At 49.4% G+C, this 12,336-nt stretch overlaps 1 long non-coding RNA gene across 1 annotated transcript in view; it reads left to right on the top strand.

Moving 5' to 3' along the window:
- LOC106734180 (uncharacterized) overlaps positions 1–8,187 on the top strand; it is an 18,589-nt gene extending 10,402 nt beyond the window's left edge. The window contains exons 2-3 of the long non-coding RNA XR_001369909.2: positions 2,821–2,938; positions 8,072–8,187. This is a non-coding gene — a long non-coding RNA (uncharacterized LOC106734180). The remainder of the gene's footprint in view (positions 1–2,820; positions 2,939–8,071) is intronic.
- The last annotated feature ends 4,149 nt before the right edge of the window (positions 8,188–12,336 follow it).

Below are 12,336 nucleotides of genomic sequence, written 5' to 3'. Positions count from 1 at the left end.
TGCTGGTTTTCCAGCCACACGGTTGATCAGGTCATGGCAGTTCCCATTTTGCAGTGAGCACCACAGAGAGGCCAGGTCTCTGGGGTCTGAGATCCTCCTGTTCTTTCTCCATCTTGGACATCCGTTGTGTCCTTATTGACTGAAGGCCAGCTTGGATCTCACATGGGTCGGGGGAGGTGAGCAGCAAGGAGGGGATACGGACTCAGTTTGTGTTTTAGAAAAGTCCCCCTGGTGGCCATTTGAGGAGAAGGTGACTGAGGTGGACAGTTGTCCATGAAGACTGAAGACTGGCCAAGAGTCAGAGCGAGAGTCTGGAGAGGTGGCCAGGGCCACGTGGGCACGAGGGGCACATCTGCTGAATATTCATGAGTTAAGTCATCAGAACTTGCTGACTTGTCCTCTGCGCGGTAAGGGACTTCGGAAGACCCCCACATTTCTGGCTGGAGTGAAGGATGACTTCATGGCTCAGGAAGCGCTGCTCACATGTTTTTCATAATGTATGTACTTTCATGTTCAATTCACATATGCTGCCCAGAAGTTCCACACTCCTGGAAGTGTATGCAAATGAGAATTCTGGATTTTCCAGTGATGTCAGTTAGGCTGATGGACATCCGCCCAGAGATGTTCTGCACGAGGACCCTGGCTGTGGGCAGAGGCAGGGAGGCAACAGCCCCCGGCGAGCTCTGTCTCATGGCAGCAGAGGCGGAAGCTCTCGGACCAGCAGGACAGGGCCTGAGCGCTTTCTCCCACTAGCCCAGTCTGTCCCACGCAGATGTCAGTCTGTGTTTATCTGATAGGAGAATTGATTTATTTATACGATGTACTGGGCATAACATCTTGGAACTTCCTGCACTTTGGGTGCTAAAGGAAGCATCTGACAACAAGGACCCAGCGGGCAGAACCCTGCTGTGGTTCTGGAGTGCTGCTTGGCTCCAGGGGATAGGCTTCGAGAGGTCTAAGCCAGTCAGAGCAAGCCCCATCTCCTGACCTATGCTTGTTCTTGTGGGGCCTGGGAACCTGATTCTGTCCAGTGAGTGGAGGAGAGAAAGCCTCTGGGAAAGCCCTTCCTTCCCACTAAAAGGAGAGTCATTTGAGGTGCCTATCACTACCCTGGCCTCACTGATGCTTCTAGCCTTTCAATGCAGTTGTGTGGGGACACAATGTCTAGAACCCTGCAGCTATTTTGTGACTATGAGTGCACCTAGGGACAAAAGCCGGTTCCCTAAGGACAATGCAGCATGGAAAGAACCTGTTCTCAATGCCATCACGTAGCTACTAGACCCACCACCAGGCAAGCTTCTTGCAGATTTTGCTTTTGTTGATGTTGAGATAAAATTCACATAACATGACATTTATATTTTAAAAGTAAGCCATGTGTTAGCATTCAGTATACTCAGTGTTGTATAATCATCATCTCTATGAAGTTCCAAAACATTTGTTAGCCCAGAAGGAAAACCTGTACCTCTTAGCAATCACTCCCTATTCTTCCTTTTTGTCAGCCTCTGGTGGCCACTAATTAACTTTCTTTTTTTAAAAAAATTTGTTAGTGGGGTCATGCACTCCCTGGAGAGAGGAAGAGAAGGAAAGTGAGAAAGCACTTCCGTTTCTTTCTGGGATTTGGGGCATGTATGCACACGTGTTTTTCAAACTGCTGGGTCTGGGACTCAAACCACATAGTTGGCCATATGAGATCCATCTGCCCCAACCCCCATGCCACTGGCTGACCTGCCACTGACTTACTGTCTATCTCTGCCTTAATCTGCTTTTGCATTGCTAGCAGTAATACCTAAACCTGGGTGTTTTTATAAAGTAGAAGTGTATTTACAAACTCATGATTCTGGCTGGAAAGTCCAAAGTCTTGGGCCTACTTGGTGGCTGACAGAGCACGGAGAATGGTGGGCCCTTGTAGGGAGAGCTCCTGGCTCATCTCTCTTTTCTAACAACCAGCCTCAAGAACTAACTCCCTATCCTTGACGAATACCCAGGTAGCTCTAACCCACTGCAGGCACCCTCAAGCTGGAAGGGCCAGTGACTAAGGGACATGGCACCTGCACATCCCTTCTGGACCACAGCCAGATGTGTGAGAAAGGAGAGGTGACTACCCCTGGTTTACAGATGAGAAAATAGACTCTGAGGGGGGCACTGGGTGGGCAGGGAGGCAGTGGGGAAGCTGGGGCTCAAATTCTGAGCCAGTCCTTTCCCTCAATCACGTGGCCCCTCAGTGAGGGCTGGGACTCCCCTGGCTCATCTGTGCAACCCTTAGAGCTGACCCCAGGGAGGGCTGGAGGAGTCGTACCCACAGACCTGCTTACTGCTGAGCTGATGTTAATGTGCAGAGTCACACCTCAACCCGGTTATGGACTGTGTACGAGTGACATGCCTGATGGATAAGAAGACGGAAAGGATAAAAGTTGAAGAAGGTGAGAAGAGATATCCTGCAAGCACCAGTCGGAAGAACGCTATTAATCCACTGCTGTGTTAATGTCAGACAAAACGGACTGCAGGGAAAATAATGTGACTAGGATTAACGGCGGCAGCTTCTTAATTTTTCTCGGATGGTCCATTTCCCAGGAAATTTGCATGCTTCTAGTAACAAAATCTAAAAAGAAGTAAAACTAAGTAAGCACACGTGGCCTGCTTTTTCATTCTAAAAGTTAGGTTTTTGTCGACAGACTGCAGTCTTTGCCATCAGACATGGTCCCTGCCCTCCTGGTGCCCTCCAGACATAGCTCTGGGGAAAAACGAAGCAGGGTGGGAAGATGGAGGTGTGAGCGTTGCATTATTTCATGTAAGGTGGTCAGGAGAACCTCCTCCAAACAGGTGACGTTTGAGCAGTGACCCGAAGAAAATGAGGAATGGAACTCTGCACACATCAGGGGAAAACAATCTGGGCAGAGGGGACAGCAAGCGCAAAGGCCTGGAGGCACAATAGACCGGAGTGAGTAGGGGTGGTAGGAAATGAGGGCAGGGGGAGTGGGGTGGGGTGGGGAGGGGAGGTACTGATCACATGAGATCACATAGGCTGTGGGTCCTTGCAGTAGGAGGTGGAGAGGAACCCAAAGGACAGGGTGAGAGGGAGTCTGGCCCAACACGGGGGAGTACACTCTCACCTGACCAAGCACATGCTGAATGCCCACTGTGTGCATGGAATGTGCAGGGGACTGGTGCCCACTGGAGTTAAGGACATGTCTCCTGAGGGGCACTAGCCCAGCAGGATGGCAGTAACTTGGGAGGGGGACTGTGCCCACCCCTAGCTCTCCTCTTTCCAGGTGAACAGGGCTGGCACAGAGACCCCTGATTCTGGCACATCACGTGGCCCCTGAATACCTTCTTCCCTCCCAGTGACCTCCATGCCTTGCCCAGTTTCCCAGAAGTGTTGCCCAGCTCTCATCCTATCTCCCTCGGCTCCTAGGCAGAGCCAGGAGAAGCGGTTGGCGCAGCCTTGACCATTGCCTGTGGTTCACCCGCACTCCCCTGCCCAGGGCCATCTGTGCTGCTCAGATGGCTAAGCACATGCTGCCAGCTTTCCACTCGTCACCCATGCTGGCATTCAGCCGCTACATATGTGGTAAAGTCCTTGAGGCCATTAAAGTACTGAGTTGTCTCTGTACTGGTTGATAACTAGTCTTTATTCCAAGCTCCTGAAATCACACTACTACATTGACCCAACATTCCTCCCCCAGGACCCCGGGACCTCTCTCTCAATGACCCAGCCCCTAAAGGGTTGGCATCTGCCACAGAGGGGTCCAGCACCTACCCTAGGTATGTCTGGGGTGTCTGTTCCAGTTCTTCAGTGCCCATGTTTTATTGGCTATTAAGATTTTTTTTTTCCTATAGGATGCATGTCCTTGCCAGAGAGTGATGGGGGTGGGGTAGTTAAGAAACCACCCCCAGGGTATAGCCACACCCAGTCCCTTCTCCTCTTAGGACTTTGGGCATGCACACACACGTGCCTGGTGTGTTTTTCAAGCTGCCAGGTCCAGGACTCCAACCCTAAAGCTGGCCATTTGGGATCCAGTACCTTAACCACCATGCCATCTGGCTGGCCCTTCTTCTCCTTTTCCTTCTTCATCTTTGTAATGCCAGAAAGTGTGTGCATGCACACAAGAGAGAAAAGATAAAGCAAGCGGGGAGACCCGGGGAGGATGGAGAGAACCCCCCTCAGTAGGCTCTGGTTATGCCGCAGTCCTTTTTCCTCTCATTCCCCATTCTGCCAGGATTCTGTGTTTGCTATTTTTCAAGCCAGCAGGGCTGGTACTTGGACCTGATGGACCATATGTGATGTGGCTTCCTCTGTGCAGTGCCCAACTGCTATGCCATGGGGCCTCCCGGCCTGGGCTTCTAACCCTAGCCTTCCTGGCCTTCGGCTCCTTGCTCCTTGTCCAGTCCTTTCTCCTGTCTTTGACCCTCAGCTTGTCTGGTTTACTGCTCATCTCTCCTTGGGGCGGTCATGGCCACCCAGGTCACCTTCCTCATTCAGGGTATGTCTCAGGACTTTGGAGTGGTCAGGCTCCCTTCCCTTCCTAACCAAGAGGGTGGCCAAATGCTGGACAAGGCTCCTTGGACTCCACCCCCACCCAGCTTACAACTTTCTATACTAAAGGTGTAATTGATGGTACCGCTTATTATTGATATTCTTATCTGGTTTGGATTACTGATTATACAAGGGGCCTTCAAAAAATTTGTGGGAAAATGGAATTAAGGTATGAGTTTATTTTGGTGCAAAAAAATTTTAAATCCTTGCATTTTTTTTTCATAATACACATTTTTAATGAACTTTTTGAAGGTTGTTCTATAGTTTATAACTAAAAGGGTCATCGAGGACCTCCTCTGTTCAGGACTGGGTGGGGTAGAGCACCACTGAGGCCCCTTCTGTACCAGGGGCTCCCACTTCCTGGCTGTGGGAGGGGAAACTGTGCTTTAGAATGAAGAATGCAAGCTGGAAGCAGCTGCTGGAGGCTGCTGCAGAGGGCTCCTCTAAGAAAGAGCCTGTTCTGGGTCGGTAGGTGGTGTGGTTAAGGCCCTGGACTCCCATATGACTGACTGTGGTTCAAGACCCTGACCTGGATGCTTGATAAACACGCCAGGCGTGCATGTGCGCGTGCCCAAAATCCCAAGAGGAGGGGACCAGCAGTTAGCATAATGGCTATGTCGCTGGACTGCCATGTAGTCAACCGCGGTTCGCGTCCCAGACCCGGTGGCTTAAAACTCATGCCAGGCGCGTGTGCGTGCGTGCCCAAGATCCCAAGAGGAGAATGGAAGAGAAGGGATTGCGGCGTGGCCATCCCCGCTGGGGGGTGATTTCTCGCTTTCTGTCTCTCTGACTCTCTCTGTCTGTCTGGCGAGCACATGCGCCCTATAGCAAAAACCTCTCCAAAAAAAAAAAAAAAATCCCAAGAGAAGAATGGAGAAGGGGTTACAGTGGCCAACCCTCTGGGATGATTTTCACTTTCCTTCTCTCTGTGTCTCTCTCCAGCAAGCACACATGCCCTATGGCAAAAACTGGGGGAAAAAAAAAAAGAGCCTTTATCCTTCTCCACTTGATTGCTCTTCTGTGTAAATATGCATTCACAGACAACATGGGGCCATCTGACGTCAAAGCCCTTAGGAGTGATTAGGTGGCCCTTAGAATAGCTTTGGGCTATATTTGTCCCTGGGAGGGCAGGCTCCCAGGCCACAGAGTTTCAGCCTCTGTGGAGTGGTAGCCTCTGCTGTTCTGCCCCTCTGTTGTCTCAAGGCCCACACCCCCTGTCCCACCCTGTTTGGCTCAGATGACACAGATGCCAGCACCTGTTCTCCTGCCTGCCCCATTCCCCACTTTTGCAGAAGGATTCTGGAGCCAGACCCTGCTTTGAGTTGCCACCATGTTCGCTGAGAGAGGTACAGGAGCCCATTGATGGACATCAGGGTGGGGCACTGGAGGCCATCCAACCTCAGCACGAGTGTCAATGCCTTCTTGGCCTGGATACCTGTCTGGGGTGGCAGAGCCTGGCACCTGGTGTATTCAGAGGGGTCAATCCAAGTGTTTACCCACAGCTGGAGAAGAACTGACCCCTCTGAATACACTTGGAAGAACAAGAAGAGCAAAAGATGTTTTTTTCTGATCACAACCCCCATGAGTCCTGCTTGTTCCAAGTAAAATGGAGTCAGAATCCCTCTGTGGACCCCCTTCTCTCCAAGGACTGGGACTGTCATGTAGATAGGAGGGAAGGGATGGTTTAACCCTGGCTATAGAAAAATCTTCCCCAGGGACTAGTAGATGGCATAGCGAACAGACATCTCTGAACTCCCACATGGTTGACCACAGTTCAAATTCTAGACCTAGTGGCTTGAAAATCATGTGGGGTGCATGTGTATGGGTGACCAAGATCCCAGTAAGAGAATGGAGGAGAAGGGAATGCAGCATGGCCATCCCCCCAGGGGCTGATTTCTCACTTTCCCTCTCACTGTGCCTATCTCTCTCAATCCAAGGAGGACATGTGTCCTAAGGCAAAAATCTCTACCAAAGGAATAAAAAAAAAAGAAAAAAAAGAAAAGAGGGAAAAAAACCCTCTTCCCCAAATGGCCAAGTCCTCTTTCATTGTCAGCAAGCGGAGAGCCCTGAATGTCCCCGGGTCTCCTCTAGGGCAGAGATTCCCTCATCCATGTATATGCATTTATTAAGCACCTGCTGTTAGCCAGTGACCGTGTGAGGTGCTATGAATACAGCCATGGACAAGGTTGCAGACATAGACGAGTGAACGAAGAAGAAGAAGATGGGGAATGTGGCCAGGTGGTAAAGGAGGGCCACGGCCAGTGCTAATTTAGAGCGAGTGGTGGGAAAGTCCCTTCAGGCTGGGCCGTCTGGGCTGAGACCTTAAGGGACCTTGACTATACTGAAATCAAGAAGAAGGGAGTTCCAGGCAGGTACACGAGGGCTCAGGACAGTGCAGAGCATGTCTGAATGCTGGGAAGATGCACGTGGGATGAGAGAGGAGGAGGGGACAGGATCATCAAGGCAGCTGCTGGGTCACAGGGGCCTTCAGTGGGAAGAACTTGAGTGGAATGCAAGGCAAGTGCGGATGCAATCTTGTTCTTCTCCTGTGTCCCCTGCCCACAGCAGTAGGGCAGCTTCCTGGCATGCAACCAGGCTGTTCGCACAGGGTGATTTGTTCAGAATAGCACAGGGTTTTTTTTTTTTTCTTTTTTCTTTTTTTTTTAATCTTTTCTGAAAAATTGAGCTGTAATTTCCATACCATACTATTCATCCTTTAAAAAGAACATAGTAGGGCAAGGTGTTAAGGGAGCCAGATCCCACATGGCCAACCATGGTTTAAATCCTGGATCTGTCAGCTTGAAAATCATGCTGGGGGGAACCAGCAGTTAGCGTAATGGCTATGTCACTGGACTCCCACGTAGTCGACCGCAGTTCGCATCCTGGACCCGGTGTCTTAGAACTCACGCCGGACGCGTGTGCGTTTGTGCCCAGGATCCCGAGGGGAGAATGGAGGAGAAGGGATTGCGGTGTGACCATCCCCCCTGGGGGGTGATTTCTCGCTTTCTGTCTCTCTGCCTCTCTCTGTCTGGCTGGTGAGCACACGCGCCCTATCGGAAAACCTCTTGAAAAAAAAGAAAATCATGCTGGGTGTGTGGGTGTGTACAAAAAAAAGAAAATCATACTGGGTGTGTGGGTGTGTACCTCAAATTCCATCAAGATGGAGAAATGCATCTGGGGACTCGAACTTCATGGTTGGCCATGTGAGATCTGACAGTCTTAACAGTCAGGCCACAGAACTGGCCTATGTCTGGCCCTTTTCACCTAGAATAATGTCTTTAAGCTTCATGCATGTTATAGCATGTGTCAGTACTTCATTCTTTTTATGGCTGAGTAATATGCCACTGTGTGGACAGACTGCATTCTGTTTAATCTATTCATTCATCGATGGACATCTGAGTGATTTCTACTCCTTGGCTATTAGGAACAATGTGGCTATTAACATCTATGTACAAGTTTTTGTGTGGACATGTTTTCAGTTCTCTTGGGTGAGAGGTGAATCTTTCTTTTTTTCTTTAACTTAATTTTTTTTTCCAGGAGAGAAACAGAGATAGGTAGAACCAACAGAGCCTTCATGCCACCCCCAGTCTCAGCTGGCCTGGATGATGGGCACATGTGCATGTATCCTGTGTGCTCAGGGAAGACATGAACCCAGAGCCTTTCCAATAAGGGTCTAGTTACTGCTGTGCCACTGCCTGGCCTTGGAGGTGAATCCTGAGCTGAACTTGATGGAGGTAAAATCTCTCCGGTCCTCCCTTCCCAGTTTTTATTTCCCCTCTGCCTGTTCTTGGGATCCATGGGGGTGGGATTTGGCTCCGTTGTTTCAATTCTTAATGTCAAGACTTTTCTAAGCACCACCCCATGCCATTATAGTGCCCATAGGACAAACACTGATTGCATCTAAATATCTAACACACGGCTTCCCAAAGTAGTTATTTCCCCTGAAGGTTAGAACCAGAAAGCCAACGGGACCTACCCTCGCATTTGCCTGATGGCTACTCTCATCTCTCCTTTTCTTGACCCTGCTCTTCCTGGAGTGGTTTCAGCAGTCTTTGATGTTCCTTGCCTGGATCCATTATTTCATTAAAAGCTACAAATGGGTGGCATCCTAACTCAACCATCCCTTCTATGGCTTTCAGTTCTACTACCAGTAAACAAGAACTTTCCCTCTCCTCTCAAATATGGTCCAGACAGGTAAGACAATATAAGTGCCCGATTGCCTTTTCTAATCAGTTTTCAGAATGAGTTGTCATACCAACCTCCGTCAGACCATGGAGAGCTCACAGCTGGATTTTGCTGAAGGACTTACCCATTCATTAAGAATCTCCTTGTGTGGGACCAGCAGATGGTGTAATGGCTATGACACTGGGCTCCCATGTAGTCCACTGCAGTTCGAGTCCCAGACCTGGTGGCTTAAACTCACGCCAGGTATGTGTGTGTGCATGCCCAAGATCCCGAGAGGAGAATGGAGGAGAAGGGATTGTGGTGTGGCCATCTCTTCTGGGGGGTGATTTCTTGCTTTCTGTCTCTCTATTTCTGTCTGTCTCTCTGGCAAGTGCATGCGCCCTATAGGAAAAACCTCTCAAACAAACAAAAAGAAGTTTAAAAACAAACAAACAAAAAGAATCTGCCCATGTTTCAATCCATGCAGTTGTCATTTGTTCTGGTACTTGGACTGGCCAGAAGGAGCTGTCTCTGGTATTCCTAACAGCCTCTTGCTTATGGCATGGGCCCCGCTCCAGGCTGGGGTGCTCAGGGAGCAGAAAGTACGAGGGGAGATGTTTCAAACTATAAGGCGGCACCTTGGTTTAACCATTATCTTCCTGGGCCCAGTGGTGTCCTGGACTGGCGACAGGCCCTTCCTGGGCACAGGGCTATCATTCCTAGGTGGATTCCCTGGCATCAGATCCTTTTTGAGCTGGAGTCCTGGATGCTGGTGGAAATGGATGAGGGTGGGTCTGTGCAGAGATGGGGGGGGAAGTGGATGAGCCAGTCCCGTGAAGAGCACGTCCTGAGTGGATTCCGGGTGCTCCAGTCAAGCTCGAGTCATCTCCCGGTCAGGAGAGAATGTGGCAGAGAGATCAGGAGCCCTGTGGACAGTGGGACCAGGCCTGCATTTGGACCTGGCCAGTCACTCCTCTGCGTCGGTGTCTTCATTTGTAACATGGAACAGTAATGGTTCTTACTTGGACAACTGAGGGGAAGATTTGATTCATTAGCTAAGCTCCAAAGCAGTCCTGGTAGCAGTAAGCAGGATAGTTAGCATCCATTCCTAGCATTGCTGACACGGTTTAGTCCCTTAACCCTCAGAGCAACCCTGTTGTATAGATGCTTAGGATATCTCATTGGGTAGGCCAGCAAATGGCCAATTATTTAGAGTGAAGTACTTGCCCAGACATAGAGTGGACCAGGGAGCCAGGCTCTGAGTGGGGAGGGAGGCCGTGGAGGACAATATAGATCAACCCTCAAAAATCATGGGAAGAGAAAGAAACCAGACACAAAAGCCCACATACGCATGATTCTGTTTACTTGAAATCCAGGATAGGCAAATCCATAGAGACAGAAAGCAGATCAGTGGTTTCTAGAGCCTGGAGGTTGAGGAGGAGAAATGGAGAGGCATGGTGAAAGGAGAGGGAGTTTTTTTTTTTTTTTTTTTTTTTAATGATACAAATGTTCTCAAATTGTGCGGGTAGTTGCACATTTCTGTGAATATATCAAAAAACACTAAATTGTACACTTTTAATGCCTGAATTGTTTGGTATGTGAATTATATCTCAATAAAGCTATTTTTAATTTCAAAAAGTTGCTACAGGGTGTTTATATTTGCACGAGAGAGAGAGAGAGAGAGAGAAAGTACCCCTGGGTGGATGGCCACACCACAGTCTCTTCTCCCCCCTTTTCCTCTCAGGATCTTGGGCACGCATGCACATACTCGCAGCATGTTTTCCGAGCCACCGGGCCTGAGATTGGAATTGCGAGGTGGCGTGTGAGCGCTGCTCACCTTACCCATCACACCACCGGCTGGCCCACCATTAACCTTTTCTTCTTCTTTTTTAAAAGAATCTCATTTGTTTTCCATTAAAAGTCAATGAAGAAAAACATTCCAATCTTTGGATTTTGCTTTTTTTTTTTTATTTCCCCAGTCTAGGAATTTATTTTAAATGTGAGTAATTTCAAATTTCACAAATGAACCCTGAAGAACAGCATTGTTTTGTTTGCATTCTCTCTTCTATACACGCAGGGATCTGAAACACCACAATACCCAAAATACACAAGCCTCAGGGAAGCTTAGTAAATACACACAAGGTTGGAATCCTGGTGCCCTTTGCTCCCGGATGGAATGGTCCCACGGAAAGAGCCCAGGAGACAGCACCACAGAAAGGCACCTGTTACACGCGAGGTGAGCCCAACACACTAGCATTTTCTACTGGCATTGAATTAGTACAAGTTTATCATGTCCTCAGGATGAGGACAAATAGTCTGAATTGCCATGTATACCATTTTTTTCTTTTTCAAAGTTTTTATTTTTTTTCTTCCATGAGAGAGAGAGAGGAAGCACGTCCAAGAGGGTCCTGATGCTTGGTCCATCCTTGGCCTCAGTCAGCCCCAGGTCATGGGCACAGCCGTGCCTGAATGCTCCCTGGCTCCCCTGCGCAAGGTAGGGAGCAGGGAGAGTTTTCAGGAAAACAAGGAACAAAGCACCTGTGCACTCAGGGACGCTAAGACCTGAGCCCTCCAGTGTGAGACAGGCCGCAGCCTGGGGAGAGGGCTTGCTCCAGTCCCACTTTGTGAAACTCTGCCTGTGGCTGTGCTCACACTGTCTGCTGAGGAAGACTCCGTGTACACTTGCCAGGGCTGCTGTTCAGACCGACGGTGTAAATGTCAGATATTCACTGCCCTTAGTCCAGCAGGCTGCAAGGCCGAGATCAGGTGCTGCAGAGTTGATCCCTTCGGCGGCCTCTCTGCTTGGCATGTAGATAGCATTTTCTCCCTGTCCTCACGTGGCCATCCTCTGTGTATCTGTGTCCTGATCTCTTATAGGACCTCAGTCCAATTGGATTAGGGCCCCCCACAACCTTATTTGAATTTAGTCACCTCTTTAAGGGTGCTGTCTGCAAATATAGTCACGTCCTGAGCTACTGGGGGCCAGGACGCCATATATGAATTTGGGGGCACCACTCCATCCATGACGGAACTTCAGATGAATGAGTAGGAAAAGGTCAGGATTCCAGAGGCTCCTGGCGATCCTCGAGTAAGGTCCCAGAAGAACAAAACCAGCACCCTAGAAGTGGAGCTAGCTCCAAATAGAAGTAACAAAACCATGCGGGGGCGGGGGGGGGTCCCATCTGCCAGGGTTAGCAGTCAAGTAGGTTGAAAGTCAAGGGACCTTGAACCCTGTAGGCATGATGAACCCCCTGATTCATGCTAGAGTTGCAGCAGAGGCAGGAGTCACGCCAACTGACCTGGGGCAGTCCCTCCTGTGCACACTTCCTGTCTGAGAACCTGGACATTACCCCAACTGTGAGAACCATCTGTCCCCTCAACTGTGACCTGGGGACTAGGTGAGTCCTATGGAAGAGATATAAAGCAGGCCCTAAAAGAACACATTGTTTCCTAAATATGGAATGAACTTTTTTTTTTAAAATTTTTAAAGTGGCATGGTGGTTAAAGGTGCTGGACTCCCACATGGCCGACCACGGTTCAAGTCTCGGACCTGGTGGCTTGCTTTCTCACTTCTTCTTTCTCACTCTGTCTCTCTCTGATCAAACTGAAAAATAATAATGATAATAATAATAAATAAA

The sequence above is a fragment of the Tupaia chinensis genome, unplaced genomic scaffold (assembly GCF_000334495.1).
Source record: "Tupaia chinensis unplaced genomic scaffold, TupChi_1.0 Scaffold149501_1, whole genome shotgun sequence".
NCBI lineage: Eukaryota > Metazoa > Chordata > Mammalia > Scandentia > Tupaiidae > Tupaia > Tupaia belangeri.
This window is presented reverse-complemented; position numbering and strand designations above follow the sequence as displayed.